The sequence below is a fragment of the Rhipicephalus microplus genome, chromosome 3 (genome assembly GCF_043290135.1).
Source record: "Rhipicephalus microplus isolate Deutch F79 chromosome 3, USDA_Rmic, whole genome shotgun sequence".
Lineage (NCBI taxonomy): Eukaryota > Metazoa > Arthropoda > Arachnida > Ixodida > Ixodidae > Rhipicephalus > Rhipicephalus microplus.
The window spans coordinates 61,272,736-61,294,633 of NC_134702.1; the positions used below are offsets into that span (position 1 = coordinate 61,272,736).

Genomic DNA, 21,898 nt, shown 5'->3' on the forward strand with positions numbered 1-21,898 from the left:
GCGTGTCATTGCGAGAGCTAGTAAAACTATAGTTTGGTTAGCTGGGTTTGCTGCCGTATACTGAACGTAACAATCATCTAAACCACCGTTCATGTGGGCTGCGTTGTGTGCTACATGCTGGCGCTAGCGCATTGCAGAAAAAAAAAGCAGTTGCTGTCAACATGCAGGAAGACTACAGCAAGCTTTGGCCATTCGACCGACTCAACGCTGAAGACAGCTTTAAAAGAGTCACGTGCAGTGATCCGTATAAGCTAACATGACCGCGATCCACATTTTATTTGCTCCATTGACATAAGTGGAATGCTTCACAAAGTGTCTGTTAGTCTCTAGTCTTTTGAATCACTGGTTTGCTGATCCCTCTGTTTCCAAACTGACCGGCTTGGCACACACATCTAGTCTTTTAAAACATTTCTTTGTTGATCTCGGTCCATTCTTTGAATCGCCGTTAATATAATTGAGGACATTCTTGGAGGTCGCCGATCGCTACCAGATTCTGGCCGTCAAACGGGACTTTCCTTGGAAAAGCAAAAAAGAAAAAAATAATGAAATAAATAAATAAAAGGCTTCACCCAGCACTGCGGTTTGTGGAATCGTGAGCAGAGACGCCCCGTGGCTGCGTTTAATGAAACTTTCGTGCAGCGCGTGGCCTTCCCGTCAGAAAGGGTGTTTCCCGGTCGCCGCTGTAGAGGGCTCCGCCATGTGCGGTCGCTGCTGCCATCAAGGTCGAAACCGGCGGCGCGACTGAATATTTCTGAATATGGAAAACCAGATGAGGACATCGTGACGCCTCTTAAAGGCCAACTTCGGCAATTTTTTTTTTTTTTTTGCCATGTCAAGGTTGTGGCATTTCTATATTCCTGAGACAGTCTTGTCACGAGCCCAATGGCTGAAATGCTCAGGAAAGTTGAGAATAATTTTTAATTAGCAAAAATGTGCAACACCAAAACCGAAACCCAACCGAGCGCCCTGTCTGCGTATGACGTACTATTTGGTAGAGCCAGAGGCCGTAAACTGGTTCCGCGGGCGCGGAGTATGAAAACTGTGAAAGCCAGTCCAGCAAAGCTCTCGCCAAACACCACAGAGGAAGGAAGAAAGCATTCCCGTGCTATACCCGTGCCAAACACCGCCGCCTTGTGGAAAGCACAACAAACTCTGTAGCGGCCAAAGTAGCGGTGCCATCGGCTGCGCCACTTCGGTTGACATGCCAAACACGACGTCACACAGACAGTGTTGCCAATAATTCTGGCAAGTGAGGTGAGCTGTTCGGGGCAATCTTTAAAATTCATTTGCAAACGATAAGTGCATCACTCGAGCCTGCGATTTGGCGTAAAGGACGAAAATGTGCATAGGAACATACCCAGCGAATTTCATTGCGATCCATTGACCTCGAAAAATCGCCGGAGTTGGCCTTTAAGCCTTGGTCAGGGGGGTGTTGATTGAGGATCGCAGCTTAAGCCCGTACTTGGGGTCGTTTTGGAAACAGTGTATATACAAGTCAGACAGTACGCATTACATACACACATACACAATTTGGTGTGTGCGTGGGAGCTTCAGGCGGACATGTAAGAATGGAAAACGCGTACACGTGTACACGGGAAATGCGGCTGGTTCTATGCAATAAAGGAAACGCAGAATACCACCTGGTACGTTTGCAGCGATTTCCTGAATATTTGCGTGCGCGATAATGCAAACAGCCCCTAAAGCATGTCAACAAGAGAACGAAGGTTCGTGCGTACAAGACAGGTGCTTTGTTTCGTATAGCGTTAATACCTCCTTAATATTTCTGTGTACAAACGCTTTTGCTGTGGACTCGTATATGCCATTGTCCGAGCAGGGGCAAAGATAAGTTTAGCGAAACCTTTGAATAACCTGCTATACTCAAGGAGGTTCAATTATAGTATAAAACATCCTTGGTTCTACTCCACTAAGAGGTTTGCGTTTATTTTAATATACCAATGAGCCGATATTGAATTCTATATATTTTTTTGTTTTATGTCGTTATCTATTGTGTGAATGGCACAAAAGAGGTACGCCCAGTGGCAGTACGTTGGCGGTCAATATGCATTACTCATACAAGGTATGTCCACCGTGTGAAACAATAACGCAGGCGTAACCGTGGAGAGAAAATAAAAGCTTCGCTTTAGCAGCACGGAAAATTGTACTTGCGTCTCGACTACCAAATATGGGCGTTAAAGGGAAGCGACGTTTATCATAGAAGGTTTGTTGTAAGAAAGGAAAAAAAAAACGAGGCGAGACGAAGCCACCAATAGAGCTTTGTTGTTGAAGCACAATACCCAAGCACATAATAGAAAACCCACTGAGATGCCCAGTAAGATCGTTGAATTCACTGTCCTGCAGCAAGTTTGAACAACTTTGAACACCATAGAAGTTTGATCATACGAAACATACGGCAACAGTTCGTATGTGAGACACCATTAAGTACCATTGCTAGGAAATAATCATCGGCACACAAAGAGACCGTGCCCAAGAATATATCGTTAACTAACAAAAAACGCATAAAAAGTATCCCACGCTTTAATAAATGCAGCCTTGCGGGCTGATTTCACACGGCCCTTTCTTTATTTTATTTTTTCGTGTACGGAGCTTTAGCTAATTGGCCAAGATACAGCAATCTTTCTGGACATCTGAGCGGGAGCGGATACATGTGATGCTTATTCGAGACCAATGGCATTTTCGTGATCCTTGACCTCAGAAGTGCATTCTAGGGTTCGAAATCATTTCAGCCGATGGGCTTATACGTTTTCTATTTGTCCAGGTGCCGGTTACTCTAGGACCCCAGAAAAGCACCTCTCCCGCATCGACCGAAATTCATGGGTGCGACAATTTTGTTCTTTTTTTTCAATAGACCATAAATCATAGCCCGACCATTTTTAAATGCGTGTTTTATCGAATTTATGTACGTTCATGCGGCATCGACCTGCCTATTCGCTATACAAGGATGTCATTGCATCACACAAGCTGATATCTCGAGATTATTAATCCAGAAGAGCCTTCGTAAAGCCATTCACTTCTCTCTCTCTCTCTCTCTCTCTCTCTCTCTCTCTCTCTCTCTCTCTCTCTCGCATCTCTGCATTAATCAAGGAAGCGGCAACTGTAATACGCCGACTGCTTTCTCACACGCAAAACAAACAAAACTGAAAAAAATACTTTGTCCTGTGTTTCACAAGACAGCCGCTCTTATGTTATAATGAATCGGGGTTGCATATACGTAGGACGCCTGCATCGACGCTCCCTTCTACTTACGCTTGAGGTCGTAACGGAGGACTCTGTGACGCAGAAGCGCACGCGAACGCTCTGCGTTCTCGTGATTGCACTTGTGATTGGATATTGCTGGCAGCAGTTTCCACACAGCGTTACTGTAAATGAACTATAGACGAACGAATGAGCGATGATTGCAGGACGGAGATGATCGAGGAGGAGAGGGTCTGTGCAAAATTGGGGGGGGGGGGGTCATGGATAAATCTTTCAATAGGGTAATAAACCCCGTACCAGTTCCGAGCACGCGTCAGTTTCCGTAGAAACACAGAGTTCCAACTGTGAAGCGCCTTTCGTTAGTCTGTCGTTTGATATTATTATTCACGTACACCAGAGAGGAACTTGATGTTCAGCTCGTTCTGCGAATAGCTATCCTCACGGAAACGCCGGCACGCTGCAGTCGCCACGTCACAACACTGACCGCTTGAACTCACGTGGTTTTTCGCCAAGGAAGGAAGGAAAATAGGAGGAAAAGAATGGCAGGGAGGTTAACCAGCCTATAGGCAGTTGGTTTGCTACCCTGCGAATGGAAGGGGGATGGGGGAGATGAAAGATAGAGATGAGAGAGGGAAGAGAGATAAACACAGCACATTCGGCAGCAGACGCGCGCACACTCATTCATAGTCCAGTCGTGTCTTTCGCGGTGCGTGACATTGCTGTTACAGCCACATGTTCAAGTCCGTGTCGCGTAGGGATTTAAACAGGGCTTTTGTCGCCGTCTGTTGCAATGTCTTCTTCTTTTTTCGCCAAGCTATCGCCAAGGTATACTTGTCCTATGCCCTCCTTCGCCTTTTATATTCCTTTCTTCTCCTTTCTTACTTTTGGCAGCGCTTCCGTGCACCTAAAGAAAGAAGGATACTACGGAAATAATTAATAAACGAAATGCACCGCGTCGCGATACTTCCTTCGCACGCGAACGAGCAACGCAACCCGCCAGTTAGCGGTCGCATTCTGCCCCGTGCGAGTCATACGACCGCGCCGATGTCTGCGGTCGTATGACTCGTCGACGCACGCACCGCCGCCACCGCATTGCCTGTGCTGCTCGTTTCTAGCACTCTCGTTGCGCCTGCCTCGTTCTCGGGTGCTCCGACCCGTTCGCCTCTTTTTGATGTGCGTGCGCAAACGACGCTCACCAACAAGAAGACAATCGACGCAGGATGCTACATCGTTTCCCGCTGGTGGAGAGACAGCCTGGATCGCGGATTTTCCTGTTCATATTACCAACACGGAACTACTGCGCTGTTACGATCGTTCATCTTTGTTGTGGGAGTGCTGCGGTAGTGTCCAGAAAGTACGATAGCTAGCCAGCTAGCTAGCTAGTTCGCTACATAGATAGATAGATAGATAGATAGATAGATAGATAGATAGATAGATAGATAGATAGATAGATAGATAGATAGATAGATAGATAGATAGATAGATAGATAGATAGATAGATATTTAATAAGCATAATAGTTATTGCTTGGGCGTTTACCACCCGAAACCACTATATTGTTATCAGACTGCTATGTCGTTGTATAGAGCTGTCTTAAATTTGGGCTACCTGGTGTTCTTTGGCGTGCGCCTCAGTCTACGCGCACATGGACCCTCAGCATTTTGATTCCAGATTTTCCTCTACCGATTCTCTTCAGGACTCTTCATAAGCTCGTTGATATAAGGTATCATGTTGCTTGAAAGGGGAACGGTGGTTGAAGGCGTATATAGAGTGATGGTTTCCAGTGCCAGGGACACCTGAGCCGCAGGAAACGCGCCGCGCTACACAGCGTGTGCGTTTTTTGTGCGTGCATTGCGGGCAACGTTCGAGGATGCCGACAATGACAGTGCGCGGCGTGCAGGCGATGGCGTCAGCGCTGCGCCAGCGGCGAAGGCGAGTGCGTCGCCGTCGCTTTTGTGTCGTCAGCGCGCGCTAGACGCGAGTTCCTCTTTTGGCAGCGAGGCAGGCCGAGTCCTCCCCAAGCAGCAGAGACGGCACGGAACGCAAAATAGACAGCGCGTTGCAGCGTCGCCTGAAAGCGGTCGCGTTGTTTGGGTGTGACGCACACGCGCTCTCGCGGAAGTGTCGGCAACTGTGTAGCTTCGTCGTGACAGGCAAGGGAGGACCCCATGTCTTGCCAGCTGCCGTGCGACTGTAGCCTGTTCGTGGGCAGTTTAATTTTGTGCTTCTTATATGGTCGTGCATTTAGGCAGATGCGTTCGGTAAGGAAGCGATGGGGCGTTGATTTTTGAGCAGTGTTGAAAATCAGTGCGACAGAATTGGAAACAAAGCTGTGAATATTCACGCCACATGGTACGTGATCTATAGGATTACGCGCATAGTTTCAGGTCGTGCTTCAGATAAAAAAAAAAATTCAAACGATTCCTTGTGCATTTCTCCAAAACGACGGTACGGCGAACCTTCATGTCTATTAGTAGATTGTGTGATCGGGTGCATAAGTTTGGCCTTTGTCCCTGTACGTAAAGTTAGTGGTGATGGCTAAGTAGTTGCACAGTTAAGGCAGGTCTTTTAGATCAGTACGCTAATCCTTTCAAATGGCTCAAGTACAGCAACACATAAACGTCGGCTACGCATCAGCGCACGGGTTCTTTTATATTTGTGCAAATAACGTACACGCGTCAAGATAAAAAATAAAAACAAGCATTGACATTTCGGGCCCGTACAGGTCTCTTCTTCACAGTGAATATGTTAGCATAGACATTTTATGATAAATAGCCGCATGCCCATGCTAACATCTTCATTGTGAACAAGTGCCCGAAACGTCAATGCCTGTTTTTTATTTTTTACCTTGACGCGTGTGTGTTTATTGCACAAATATGACTCCTCGCCAGATGATTGCCTGTAGAACGCTTGGTTTTATGGTTCTTATTCACGCTGACTGAGTCTTCCCGCGTCACCCTGACGTGTCGTCACGCCTGTACAAAATTTCGGCATGACAGATATAGATACACAAATGAGGACACTCGGACTCGTCAATGGCCCTACGCTGCAGAAGAACACCGCCGGGCTGTTTTCTCAAGCAGCATGTACCAGCCCGTTCCCATCGTACACTGTGCGGGTCAGGTCGAGACAGAAGCGACAAAACGATACGGTCGCTTTGCGAAAGCCAACTGCCTATAGGTAGCGCTCGCGTTGCGTTCAAGCTGGGGCCCGTCCCTGCACTGCAAGAAGAAGCCCCGTAGGCTATGCTAATGCCCATTAACGGGACTGCATATTCTCCCGAACCGATATGCAAATGAAGGGTATTCCAACAGCCGCTTTGCCGCCGTTAGCCAATGAATTGGCGGCAAAATGGCGGCGCACGAAGTAAAAGGAACTTGAGAGGTTCTCGCGTTTTTTTTTTTCTCGGCTCCTCAGGCGCTTTGTGCTCAGAGCGTTTATTGGCAGCCACTGAACACTCGGAAGGCCTTCTGTGTTTTTCCGTTTCTGTCTTTCAGACGGGGAGGAATACAGGTCATGCATTTGCGCCGTGCATCTCTATACGCTGCAGTCCACGAGGAAGTCTTGCTTTAGTTATACTGTCCGTTGCGTGTTTTGCACTTAACACAAAACTTCACTCGCAGCTGCAGTGTGAAGGATTTGTAAAGCCATTTATAGTGCACTGCAGGGAAGCGTATCAATCGAAAATTCTTGTTCAGATATCGCGAGTGTCGGCCGGATGCCTTTAGAGCTGCTGTATAGGTCATTATAAGCGATTGTGGCAGTGTAGCTCTGCGCTTTACGTACAGGGCTCTGTTTGAAAGAGCAAGTTGCAAGATCGGGGGGGGGGGAGAAAGAAAGAAAGAAAAAAAAGAAAGAAAGAAAGAAAGAAAGGAAGAAAGAAAAAAAAGAAAGAAAGAAAGAAAGAAAGAAAGAAAAAAAAGAAAGAAAGAAAGAAAGAAAGAAAGAAAGAAAGAAAGAAAGAAAGAAAGAAAGAAAGAAAGAAAGAAAGAAAGAAAGGCAAACGTGAGTATAGGCGGGCGAGGAATTTCGCGCTCTTAAGCAGCGCAAAAAGGCAAGTGTTGCTAGACGGTAATCTGGAAAAAAAAAAAAAAAAGACGCGTGAAATAGCGCCATTTGCGCTTCCTCGATTCGGAGATATTTTTTGTGCTAAAAAGCTCGAAGTCATTATCGTCGCTCAATTATATTGTTGGGTAACAGCTTTAAGGACATTGTCACGGCTCATGGCTTTTTGGCACCCTTTACACTTGTGCACATCCTGCAGGCGCCGAGACGATTCAACGTTCCCCCCACCCCCATCTGTTTTTATTTATTTTCGTCCCTGGCTTATTTGATGGAAGAACATGTTAGACAGAAATATCTCGAAAATCAAACGCTTCATTGGATTTTTAAGAAATTTGTGACATTCGATTTTCGCATTGCTTGGAGAGCGTTCCCGTATATACAGTGATCTATCGGACTTATAGGAATTTGCAGCTTCTTTTCGAGGTGGCCGTCTCGCTAAACTCTATAGGTGCCGTGCGTTAATTTTCGGATGTGTGATGCTTCCCCGAATGTTTGCGTTGATTCGCAGCGAAAAATCACGGTCGTTTGCTTCTTACATCCAGCTTGTTGCTGTAGGTGAGACAAGGAGAGCGAGCGCCTGTGGGTTGTATGTTGTGTTGCGCTGCTTCTCAAAGGAACAGGATCACCAAATTGCAAAGTCGAGATGTGAAGTTAATTTGTTTTGCTTGGTATGCATGAGTTTTTTTTTTTTAGCGAAGTATGAATCACTCCTGTAACGCTGAAGTTATATTATATTTCGAGTGCAAAGAGCGCCCAAGGCTGATCGGCTCGTTCCCGGCCATGAGACATCGTCAGTATTTTGATGTGTTCAGCAAGCTCCTAAAGCCGCGTGTCAGAAACCGAGTTACGATGAGCTAGCAGCGATGACGTTGAAAATTTTAGTGTTGTCATCGTGGATGCCTGTCAATGGCTTCGCTTGCTTTGTTTCGCTTGCTTCTTGCAGTGCGGTCGTGTTAATCCTGCGAAGGACATGCGCGACAGTCCTTATATACAGTAGAATGCGCTGTAAAAACTAGCATTTAAGTCTTAGAATGGTTTGCATCAAGGATAGTTGGTAATCTTGCATGTCTAATGATTGCTTCTAAATTTAAACGCACACACGATGACGCTCTCTGTCCTCGCGTTTTTTTTTTCTGTGCACACGTTTTAGTTTAGCAGAAGCCATTCAACATTTAAGCCTGTCTACATAAAAAATCTTGATAGTAACCCTTAGCTTAAAAAGACTCCGTATCGAGAACACAGGGAACGAATGTGTTAACAAGAGCAAGGTATACAGTATACATGAAGCGTGTGTATAGTCTATAAATGCACGGCACAGACACACAAAAGTTCAATTGTCGTTAATCTGTTGGTAAAATGTAGCTACAAAAATTTATACCAGTTTCTCGGCAAAAAAAAAAAGCTCCTAATTGATGAGAAATTCGGCATCGCTGACGCACCCTCCAACAGTATGTATCCGACCGCTGGTTTGATACGTCGGCCAATCGGCGACACAGCTGTGCACGCAGCGTCACAATGCTTCCTTGGTAAGCTTCTCAGGACCTTTGCTAGAAGTTTACGCAGATTATTTCGTAAGATTGCAGTACGAACGTGTGTGCCAATTTTCTTGCTTAACAAGAGCCTTCCTCTGGTGATTGCAAAGTTCTGCGGAAGAGATTCGCCAATGAAAAGTATTCATCACCTTCCCGAAGGGAACCCTGATGGAATGCGAAGCAGCAGCGGTGCGCACGATGTTCACCCGGTCAAAAAAGGCGCACACGCGGGTTGTGGAAGAACGGTTTGAAGCGAAACTCGGTGTAGGGTTTACTCTAGTCAGCGTTTGTTTGAAACGCAAAGACATGGGAGGCGGTTGGGTTAGCTGGAAGTTTCATCGCAGATTGTTCGCTCGGTGTGCGTACGAACGTTGCGAGCGGAGGAGAGGGTGAAGCGAGGGAGATGACACGCGGCGAGCGGTGACAGGTTAGGGAGAGAGCAGCGTCAACGCACGCGCACTGCAAGGGAAGGCATGACCTACTTGGCACCGCCCCAACACCTGTGGTTAGGGGCGCGCGGTGCATACGGAGGGCCAGCGTTACACAGGCTAGTCAAAGAGCTGCTTCCCAGCTAATAGATTGAGGGTTACCACATGCATGAATTATCGCACTTTTTAACAACTGAACTGCATGATAAAATAACGTTACATATGATGCATTTCACGAAAGACACCGACTTTGATTATTAACTCGTATGGGCGATGAATAAATTATAGGCATCTTTGGCGGCCAGACTTACAGTCATAGACAATGATTGGTGGATAAGCCCGACACTGCGGATTGCAATAGCTGCATGTCTTATAATTTTTGGGGCCCACAGGAGTTCTTTACACTTTTTTTTCAGCTTGGTTAATATCGTGATATATGCCCCATTAGGGCCTCGCACCACAAATGATTATCTCCGTTCCACAAGGAATGATATATACCTACGTTTTGAAAAAGCCTGCACATTGCATGCAGCCTCACCGCAGAATGAAACATCTGACCTATAATGAAGGTGTCATCACAGTTGAAGTGTCAATTCATATTTGCTGGAAAAAAGTGAGGATGAAATCAATTTGACGTTGCTTTCAAAAGCTTAAAGGGTAAGCCTATACATTCTCTTACGATAATCGATATTTTGTGACTAAAGCACCATACTGCAAAAATGCAGTTGTCCCTATATATATATATATATATATATATATATATATATATATATATATGCACCATGGCGAATGTGTCAGGCTCTGCTCAGAGACCCACTGTGGGTGTCCAAATTATGGATAACAAGTGATCTGTCGCCGCTATCGTCACGCACGTATGAGAAATTATATATATATATATATATATATATATATATATATATATATATAATATGTCACACAGGTCCCGTTATTAGGGAGGCGATCGCCGGGCTAATTCCAAGAGCCGAAGTGTCGGCCCCCCGAACCGCACCACGAAAGCGTGGACAATTTAGAAGTGGTCCTTTTTGGTGCGCCAGCGGACGCCGGCTGTGGCCCAAAGAACAAGTCAGAGTCGAGAGTTGATAAACAAAACAAATATTATATTCTCAAAAATGGCAGATCGAAAACAATACACAAGAATGCACACTCCACAATAGTTACATACAATACGTCACCAATCAGACAACGTACTACACAGTACAATCAGCCACACTCAAAACAACGGACTCAGACAACAATACGCACTACAATGCAGTCGCATGCATTGAACAACCAAGACACTTAAGGACTAAAGAGATAGAAAACCTATTCAGTCCAAAGTCCTTGGAACAAAAGTCTGAATGATACTCTTCCGAGAATCACTCACTCAAAGTCCAGCGTGGTTGTCGTTCCGTAGCTCTCGAAGTTTCTCTTCCAGGAAACCTCGCGTCCTCAAATGGCCACTCTCCAAGCTTCAAACTTCTTCGCCGGAAATCCGTCGGCTTCACACACGCAGCTGTTGCCCGCGTCTTCGCTCGATAGCGGTAAACCCACGCTCTTGCCTGTAGCTCGAGCCGTCCCTACGGACCAAAAAACTTCGCCGACTACACGGCGGAATCTCTACGCACTCTGGCGCTCACTTCCGTCTCCTCCTGTTCTGTCACTACGGGCAGAACCTTCGCCGACTACCCGGCGGAATTCCTACGCGCTCCGGCGCTAACTTTCCGTCTTCTCCTCCTTTCTCGTCTCGGCCGCTCGGTTAAATACCTTGCGCGCGACATTCCAGATGTTTCTTGTCGTTTCGTCGGTGCGATGCGCAGCGAAGGCTGGGGAGAGGCACGAGACGGTTCGACTGCCCTCTCCGGAGGATGATTCACTCGGTCTGACCCCGCCTCCTTCGTTCTAGAAAAATCGCGGTCTTGCTGGGCCGCCGATGTGGGGTGAGGAGGATCGTCTGCGAAGCCGTGCTTCTGCGGGGAGAGCGCGCGCCCGGGAGCCCTGGATGTTTGCTTTCTTTTTTCTTTTTTCTTTTTACCTCGCGGCGTTTCTGCCGCCTGTTGTCGCAAGGATTTGGCGGCGCGCTCTTGTTTAGCGCTCGTTCTGTGACAATATATATATATATATATATATATATATATATATATATATATATATATATATATACAAGCCTAACCATGCACGCGTGATGTGCAGCGCGATACATGCACGAAGCTCGTTTTCCTCGGCCGTGTGTAAACACTGGCTGTCTCTATGCTAAATGAGGGTAGCCGCGGCCGGTCCCCCTTCGAATATGTCATGAATAAGAAATGTGCGCGCACGAACAGACGCACGCACGCGTACGAGGACTGTATGCGTATAGCGCCTACGCGCACCCTGGCGGCCGCGTGCATGGTAATCCTGAAGAGAGCAAATAAACGGTGGCCGGGGTGCCTCGGGGAGGTAATTAACGTGGCTACAAGGCAGGGGCATTACTCTTCCCGTAGGAATCGCGCAAACGTGTACGCTATCTGTTACCCTGCAGTGGCTCATCCGTTTGCGATCGGACGGCCTGGGCGGTTTTTCTTCTGCGTGGCACGGAATCGGGCCGTGCCCGTCGGCCATATGACGCCGCGGTGAGACGTTCTCCATTTCTTCTGTGTACTTGGCCCGTGTCGTGGCCACCCATTGGTTAAACGTACACATAAGGTAGAGCTGCAGTCCTCCTTCCTGAGCAGTGATCTTGTCACGTTTCCAAGGTCATTCTTCATTGTTGTGGCGTGCTTTGTGCCCAGATGTCTAATATAACACAAAAAAAACCTTTTGCTTTCTTTCTTTCACTCATTCATTCTTTTTTTTTCTCTCGTAGATTGTTTGATAAGTGGGGTTCAACGTCGCGAAACCACCGTGTGATTATGAGAGACGCGGAAGTGAAGGGCTCCGGTAATTTCGACCACGTAGGGTTCTTTAACGTGCACCGAAATCTGCGCACGTGGTTTCTTTCTTTGTAGTCGCTATGTTAAGGGGACATTATTTCAATCGCCTTCGACTTCAGCTTTCCACTATGGCATGTGACCTGAATTAGTAGACAGCTCTAGTAACAGTGTTTAGTAACTAGCGATGTTGGCGCTGTTATTTTTTGCGTTGTTTTCTTTTTTGGTAATATTGGCCTAGCTCTGCCACCTATACTAAATGAGGGCAGTTGCAGTGATATGAGTTTTTTTTTCCTTAAAAAAAGGCCAAAAGAGGTGCATCGTATCAAAATCAACTCTCACATATCAGAGTGGTTAACACGGGGAAAATATGAAATGATGCTCAAACGATGGCGTATCCAGGGCCTGACACAATGAGCACTTGCCCCCCTTCCCTCATTCCCCCTCTGAAAGAAATTTCTGCCTATATACCTCGCTGCGTTGAGCTATCGCGTCCACAAAAAGAGACTTGCCGAAGCTGTCAATTTCTTGAATCCTCCATTTGCAGTGAATTATTATACAGCTATCTTTCTTTCATACATCGGAATTACGTGTTTTCGTGCGGAACTGGAATGCGGCACTGCCAGGCCTCGCTGTCCCGTCCCACGTCCTTTCAGCAGTTACTTTTCACGTGCTTAGAAAATCATCTCCTTTCTTAGGCGGACTCATGTAGTAGTTTATACTAACTACACTTCAGCACACGTTGCAATCCATTTGAAGTTATCAAAATTTAATAACGGCGCTATATTTGTACAGATCAGCAAGAACAGTGTTTTGTGTGTGTGTGTGTGTGTGTGTATGCGCGTCCGCGTGCGTGCGTGCGTGCGTGCGTGCGTGTGCGTGTGTGTGTGTGTGTGTGTGTGTGTGTGTGTGTGTGTGTGTGTGTGTGTGTGTGTGTGTGTGTGTGTGTGTGTGTGTGTGTGTGTGTGTGTGTGTGTGTGTGGAGAGGTAGGAATCCGCCCAACGTGTTTACCGACATTAACGTCACCGAATGTTCGGTCGAATTTCCAAGCCAGCTATAAGCAGTCCTATTGGTTATCTTTCGAAGTCCAAGAATGAAAACCCTGCCGCTCGACAGTCGCAAAAGCCAACATATAAACGCAAACATTTCGCTTGTTTTGTTAAGAATCCGTGTTTCCTTTTACAAAACTCGGGCAAACACGGTGTGCTCAAAGAGGCACCAGAACTGTGCTGTATGGGCGCACACAAGAAGATCAAAGGAGCCTAGGCTTTTATACCGAGCCTTGCAATGTTGAACGTACGTATTATGCGACTTACACATACATATACCGTCGGATTGCGCGAGTTTAGTTTTTCTTCTTCTTTTCGTTATACCAGGAAGCCAGGCTCTGAGTGTACGCGTTGCCAAGTGGCCATCCCTGTGCTCCACCGCATTGTGCATTTTCGCAGGTGCGTGAAAAGGCTCGTTTTTTGTGTTTTTTTTTTGACAGGCGTGCGTATATATTAGGTCCCCGGCTCGCCGCCGTGAAAGCCGAGTCCTTTGTTGGGCCTCGTGGTTCCGAATGCACACTCAGGTGCCTACGTTTCTTTCTTTCTTTCTTTCTTTCTTTCTTTCTTTCTTTCTTTCTTTCTTTCTTTCTTTCTTTCTTTCTTTCTTTCTTTCTTTCTTTCTTTCTTTCTTCTCTCTTCTTTCTTTCTTTCTTGCTTGCTTGCTTGCTTGCTTGCTTTCTTTCAACATTTTTGCATTCTTAGCGTTCCGTTGTTTTGCCTTTATTTCCCTAGCAATTTAACGATGCTTGTCATAAACAAAGAAAAAAACAAGGTTGTTCTTGGACACATCTCGATCTTGCGCTGATTTTCGCAGTGCTGGAAAGTCTTTCGTTGTTTCGGTCTTTCGTTCGCGAAGGTCTTTGTAGAGAGTTGGTCAGCTATAGCTACAACCGAAAGTCTTAGCTCGCGCTGCCTATATAGTTACGTTTTACACGAAGGACATCACCAGATCAAATAAGCTTCCGAGAATTAATACTCGAGCAACCTTTTCGGTCAGCGATTTCTTTTCTCCTACAGACACTACTTACGTCACGTTGTCACACGCGAGGCATACAGTCTTGAAGTGTAGTATCCTATCACAAAACCATTGTAAGGTCCGTTGGTCTGTACTTCTATAACGGTTTTATGTGCTTTACCGAAGTGCAGGGCTGTTTCTCTCGCTTTTAAAAAAGTTACAATGCTTTCCTAGATTGTGATTCGTAGAATTATCTTTCGTGGATATGATTATTGGATGCCAGAGCCAAAATAGGCGAAGAGGTAATATGAATCTTTAAACATAAACCTGTTCGTGCAGCTTTTCAACGTCCCATCGAATGCTTTAAAAGTGGTTCCCCATGAAACACTTCATGAACGGATAGCACGGTATGCCTATAACTCCTCGATAGAGTGTGCGAAACAGCTGTTGAAAGACAGCGGACAACCGAATACATTAGTTGGAGATTGCTATAGTACAGATATAAAATAATAAAAAAAGGCTGAGCGCGGTGGCCCGCAGTGTACACATATACGCCACCTTTTTTCCTTACCTTTCTCGTACGCCCGTTAGTCGCTGTGTTTTTCTTAGAGCGAAGTGTATTCCCTTGTTGCAGCTGTTTACCAAAAGTATGAAAACTGGGACTGAGAGGCCAAATCTTGTTTGCCACGAAAAACGGGTGTTGAGGACTGAGCAAAGCGTGCCACAAGCAACGCCTGGGTGAAGCAGCGTTTAGCTGGTTCTGGTCGTACAGTTTGAGGTATAGCGACAAGGACAAACAAGTGTATTTGCTATCCCGAACAAATGCTCACCTCGTTGACAGCGTTTGGAACATTCGGCTCCAATAATCTGCATGCGAAAGCACGTGCATGCAAATAATTTGCATGCAAAAGAACGGTTGTAACGCTTTGTCGGGCCTCTTGCTCCTTCGCTCTATTTCGTTTCCCTGCGCTTAGACTGGTAGACTTGTCAGCCGTACATAAACCGAAAGAAGACGCAATCATCTGTACACAATACGCTTCGGGCAGGTGGCAAATCTTGTTACTTCGACACACAGGACGAGCAAAGAAATATAGAGACATCGAAGAACAAATAGGTCCGACGAGACTGACATCCGTCCGAAAAGGAGGCCCATTGGGAGGAGAAGGTTGTTGCCTATACAGGCGAGACTTGTTGCCGATCGCCCCCGTCTGGGCGCCTCGTTGTGAGAAATTTCGAGAAAGTTAGTCACCCTTGAGAAGCACGGCGCGAGACGGGCGAATGCTGCAGACGCCGTGCCCGGCGAGGCAGAACAGTGTACGCAGGCCTGGTGCCAGCGAGTCTGCCAATCGTATCTGTGGAATTAAATCGCTTAAAAACATCAGGAGACGTCGGAACACTAACTCCCTACAATGTTCAGCGTCCGCGCAGAAGCATAATATTGTTAACTTTGGTGTGTACTTTGCCTACACTGTAGAGGGTGTCAACATAGTCGCGTGGTCGTTATACATTTGCTATGACCATAGAGTTTCCCAAAGTCAACTATATAGAGGGAATGACGGCGGTGCGACTGTTCATCCGCCACGGGAAGGATGGGTATAGCACACGGATTTGCCTAATCTTCGTTCTCGCAGCCTCGAACGCCTTTGCGCGTTTGTTCAATGTGTGTTTTGGCGTTTGTTTCGGATTAAATATCTATTGCTGTGAACTTCGTGCGACGCAAGCGAGCGTTCCAAGTTATGCCCTTCAACCGTTCGACAATCTCTTCTCAGTGCAGCAAGCTCTGATGGGACCAAGTGCAAGGAAAAGGGAAAAAAAAACACTTATAGAAAAATAAAGCTTAATAATATCTCATTACGTACTACTTTGGATGCACTAAACGCAAAGGCGTTTGTTGATCAGTGCGAACAGAGGAAGAATCGCGTGAAATCGCCCCGGCGGAACACAGATTGCATGCATACACGCCAAGAAATTGCCGCATAAGCACGTCGTTTGTAGGAGTTTCCTCTCGGTTTTCACTCTCGGGTTTGACTCATTGTTTCGCGTCCTGTCGCAAGATTCGTGTGGTGCGGGACAAAGGAATAAAAAAACGCCCAGTAGGTGCCCTTGCAAACACTGACACCATTCGCGTATAGTCAACAGATGGGTGGTGCGTCCGCTCTTGTGACGTTCGAGGGCGGAAAAGATCAATGTTCCACGCACGCGCGAACTTGTAATTGTTAAGTCGCGTGCGGAATTAGCATCTGTAGAGAGATTAGCGTGCTGCGTTATCTCCTAACGCCGCTCGAAGGAAAATATTTGCGAAACCGGGTTGCGGGAGTCATTAGTTTTCTCACTGCGTAACCTTGTCTTCAACACGTGCTCCCCACTCGACACGCACGCTACATCGACTCTATTGTTGTCGATAATACAGCGAACTGATTTATTTATCGAACTCGTTGTACCACGTTTACTTTTCGCACGTGCATCAATATGGGCGTGGTTAAGCTTCAAGTTTTTGTTTATCGTAGCAGACCTTTGTTAGCGCAACTACAGCCGGGCTAGAGGAGCGGCACACGCGCACTATAGAGGAGCGGCTCGCGCGCGCTCGCGTGTGCCGCTCTTCTAGCCCGGCCGGGGCTCAGCATACCGACAATGCATTCGCGAAATTCAGCCGAAGTATATACGGCACGCCTTTCACGACATGCGACCGCTTGCTGTTGCACACGCCTCTGTATTGTAACCGCGCGTCGGAGCAGATATGTAACAAGCTCTAAATATACAACATGCTGTATTCGCTTAAGTTCACAAGATTGCAAGAAAAAAATCGCGCCGAAAGAACACAGCAGGCTGTATACAAAATAAACACCGCGCATTTTTTTTTCATAAGCGTTTAGTGCTGTGCACGCATTATTTATGCGATGTTGATGCGTTCATATTGGAAGGAGGGCGGAAACAAAACACTGCATGAGACCTTATTTTCAACACGCCTATAACTGTTGAATCAACGTGCGTTGCTGTATAGCGGCAACAACAAGTAATCTTCATGCATGAAGCTTGTGTACAACCTTCGCTTATGTAGTCGCAGAATGGGGACTACATAAGCATTTGCGTTCATAAGCGTTTGCGCTACAAAAGCGTTTGCGCTACGTAAGAGTTTGGCTCCAGTGAGCGCCTGGAGCTGCACATTCGGTGCCCCCACTTCGTAAGCTGTGTTCAACGCTGCGTGCTTCGCGGCGCGAAGTCAACGGATCATGTTATTTACTCGCGAGACTACATGTCCTACGGTACAGCTTCACTGTATGCTGCTCAGAGGGAGGAAGCACATTTCGTCATGTTTCTAAAAGGTATGGAGGTCTTGGTAATCCAGCTCAAAAATTAAAATGCAGTAAAGTAATAAAAGAAACGTACCACGTTTATAGCGCGCGTCTACCGTAAAATAATGTGATATTGTATCTACGGTTCAGGTGAGACAGATTGCCGATTTAAAATAACCGATTTCTAAGTCTATTGTTACAACGAAAATCGGATAAAGCGAAATAATTTATGACATCGATGCCACTTCGCTATAAAGCGGTTCCACAGTATGACACAGATAAATAAGGGTTGAATTTAGGGGTCTATTTCATCCCTGATGGTTCGGGCCGCTATCGATGGAGCGGGCTCCTGCGCGGTCGCTTGACGGAAGCCCCTTTAAGCGTTCGCTAAACAGCCTCCTTGCGGGGTGACGAGCTACACCGCAGTTCTCCCTGTCTCGTTTGTTTGTGTAGGCTGCCGAGCTATGCTTTCTCGCATTGTGTGTAAGCAAACAAACGAACGCGGCCACTGAAGAAGGAGAGGGGGGGGGGGGCGAACGAAAGAGTGACGGAACGTCGGGGAGGAAGAGGAAACCACAGCGTTCTCAGAGTTGCAAAAAAAAAAGGGGGGGGGGAGGCTCGTGGAGGGAGGGGTGTGAATTCCACCCCCCCCCCAACCTCTCGCTTTCCTACCGTGAGACAACCAAGGCGTTCTCTCCGTCTTTGTGGCTGTCTCGCGTGGAAGCACTTAGCGAGCATCACACCCATACCCGAGCTAATATAAACGATGACCACCCAACCCATCCGCCATCTGAACGCCGATGCTTCGCGTGAAACGTTGGTGGTCGCGTCGCCCAGCTTTGTTTTTGTTTCGTGGCAGTGCGAATCGCTTCGTCATTCTCTTTCGCTTTTCCCCGCGTTTCGTCTTCGTGGGAGGGAGTGCTCTCGACGCCACGCGCGGAAACGAACAGCCACAACATTCGCACGAACCGCGTGCGTTGTTTTTTTCCGGTCCATCGCTCGGTGGCAAAAGGGCGCGACGATGAGGATCGATGACGGCGGATATGGTGGTGGCGGGGGAGCTGCGATCGTATTCGTTATCTTCTGCACATGTTCGCTAAAGCGCACCTTGAATTAGTTCTCGCATTTATACGAGTACGTCCGGCGTGGGAGGAGGAGGAAAAAACCTTTATTGATGCTGGCTGTGCCAGATAGCCCTTATCCCCCCCGGGCTGGTTGACATCCCTAGTCCGGGACGTCATTAGTCGAGGCCGCCACCCGAGCCCGCTGAACTAGAGTTCGCTGTTCCTCTAGTGTGGAGCTATTGAGTAGGGTCGTCTCCCAGTCCTCTTTGGTGGGGTTGGGAAAGGGGGTTAATTTTGGGTTCATTTGGCAGGCCCAGACCATATGGTAAGTGTTGGCCACTTCCCCACAGTACTGGCCCTGCCCACTTGTTTCTGGGTCGTAATATTTTAGTATGGCTGGAGAGAGCAGCGTATTTGTCTGTAGGCGCCGCAGGATGCATTCCTCCGTTTTCGAGAGTCCCTTCGCTGGTGCGGGATACAAGCGGCGTTGCTCAATGTAGTATTCTTTGATTTCACGAAACCGTGTTAATGGTGTGGGACGTTCAGGTCTATCAGGGGAATGGGGAGTTTCCCGGGAAGTAAGCACGCGGGCCGCTGCATGTGCAGCCTCGTTACTCTGTAGACCCTGATGTCCCGGAGTCCATATAAGACGTTTTGGGGTAGGATCGCGGTTCCTGATGCTGAGTTTTAAAAGTCTATTAGCCAATGGAGAGATTTCTCCTGCAAGATAGCTCTCGCAGGCTCTTCGAGAGTCTGTAACTATTTGTTTTGAGTTTGGATGGGATACTGCCAGTGCAATGGCCACCTCCTCCGCCTTACTTGAGCTTGTGGCTTTGAAAGTGAGGCCGTCCACCTGCGTTCCTTGATGTATTACCGTCGCCGTGTAGTATCCCCTAGGTGACGGCCCGGCCACATCGACGTAATAGACCCCATTACGGGAGCCAAGCCGTTGTTCAAGTGCCTCAGCGCGCGCTTGCCTTCTACCCTGGTGTGCCTCCCTGGTCATATTGCGGGGAAGCGGGGACACCCAGAGTTTTGTTCTCCAAAGTTCAGTAATACGCTCCGCGTTTTCGATTTCGCATTCGTGCCGGATCAAGAGGTGGTCCAATAGACGCCACCCGGAGGGCGTCTGCGTAAGACGCGTATATTGATTTGTGAGGTGGGCTTCTTGGAGCTCTTGTATAGAGTTAAAGACTCCCAATGCAGAGAGTTTCTGATTTGAAGTGCTGATGGGTAAACCAAGTGCGCGCTTAATTACTTTCCTAAGAGTAGTAGGCGTGGGAAGTACACGAAATGTCGTGAACACTGGAAGCCGTACCCGCAAAATCACTTCTTACGCTAGAATTGTTAATTGTGGAAAATCTGAGCCAGTCCTGATGCTGAACGTATAGTCAGTGAATCCGACAAACCGATTGCAAAGAGCACTAAATAACGAATCGCTGCTACTCTATACTACTACTACTACTGCTACTACTACTACTACTACTACTACTACTACTACTACTACTACCACTACTACTACTACTACTAATAATAATAATAAGAATAATAGTAGTAGTAGTAGTAATAATAATAATAATATACTGCTGCTGCTGATACTATTACTACTACTACCGCTCTTGCTACTGCTACTGTAACTACTAATACTGCTACTACTACTACTACTACACTGCTATAATATAATTTATACTGCCTTCGATGTACCGTGACATCATCTTGGTATTCTGTGCGCACATGTGGCTTGGTGTCGGCGGTTTTTTAGTCTCCTTTGCTACGGCGCCAGCTTGAAATGCTCAAGTCTGAAACAGTTCATTAATATCAATACTTTTATACCTTCAGGTACTGTCGCACCTCATAAGAAAGCAAGCGTGTTTTCAATGTCGTCAAAAAAAAAAGACGGAATAGAAAGAGCTGCTCATTTCTCTTTCACTGCTGCATCGGCAAAGATCCGCATCCAGGGTGGTGGCCTGGTTCCCTTCTGTTCTAGCTGCAGACTCTAGATCAGTTGCCGCTTCACTAGTGGAATAGAAAAGAGAAAAGAAAAAAAATGCAGCTGCGTGTTAGGATGTTCACGCCAGATGTAATTGTAAGCGCCGAAAGTGTTTCCGCAGGAGGAGTAATGAACGCAGTATACATAGAAGCTCATCTGTTACAGCGCATGGAGAATGTCCTTCGGAGTCTTTGCTTACGACTTCGGGTTAGAGTCAATAAGCTTACGAGAAACAACGACAGCCTGTTTACAACTATGTCAATAGTGTTCCAGGAAAACATAAAAAAATGGTGTTGTCTTCTGCGCACTCCAGCATTTGTTAAGCCTCTTATCAGTGGTAGCTTCTTTCTTGAAAAAGAAAGCAGTTCCTGTCTTCACAACAGTGCGAAACCGCCAAGGCAAATGGAGACATAATGAGAGCCGTGTGGTGTATTCACCTCTTTCTTCTCTTTTGACGCTGTTTAGCGTGATTCTGCGAGGGTCAGGAAAAAAAAGTTAAGGTAGCTTTGCACTAAGCCTGAAGAAAGTGCGCAGCTTAGCGGCCTTCTTTATTTATCTTTCTCTTTTCTCTTTCTATAATTTCTTTGTATCTACATATGCATTTCTTTCTTTTTCTCCCCCTTCATGCTCACTTTCTTCCTTTTTTTCTGTCTATCTTTAGCTTCCCCCGTGTTTCTACATATTTGTGTCTATATATATTTCAATTTTTTTCTCTTCCCGTCTTTCTTTTTCATTCATTCTATGCTATGCTTCATTTTCCCTACCCATTCTTTCCATCTTATTCGCCTTCAGTGCGCTTTCCCACCCATTGGTATACTGTATTACACAAGGCTACCCTATGCTCGCCTAGCGGGCCGATCTACCACGATCGATAAAACTCTGTCTACCCAAAAGAAGCTACTCAAATGCGCAGGCTCTCGACCCCGTTCCCAAGTGGCTCGTACTTCCGGACACTTGTGTGTACGTGGTTGCCTGACTTCCGAAATACCTCCTACTGTCTGGGAAAAAATGTGGCTGTTGTTGATATTAAGGTAATTCTGATGCGGGGAATTATAATGGGCGCGGTTGAGAATGATTACGGCTAATATTTTAGTGCGCTAAAGAAAAAAAAATGCCTCGATAGTCGAGTGGTTACGATGTTTGGCTTCGGATTGTTGGTACGCAGGTTCGCACCGCTGTCACAGAACGAGCGCTAAACAAGAGCGCGCCGCCAAATCCTTGCGACAACGGGCGGCAGAAACGCCGCGAGGTAAAAAGAAAAAAAAAAGAAAGCAAACATCCAGGGCTCCCGGGCGCGCGCTCTCCCCGCAGAAGCACGGCTTCGCAGACGATCCTCCTCACCCCACATCGGCGGCCCAGCAAGGCCGCGATTTTTCTAGAACGAAGGAGGCGGGGTCAGACCG

The 21,898-nt window shown here is 46.9% G+C and overlaps 1 protein-coding gene across 4 annotated transcripts in view; it reads left to right on the forward strand.

Annotated features, from left to right (window-relative positions):
• The window catches only part of LOC142803752 (rap1 GTPase-activating protein 1-like), a 304,934-nt gene that overhangs the window by 54,390 nt on the left and 228,646 nt on the right, over window positions 1–21,898 (forward strand). The window lies entirely within an intron of this gene.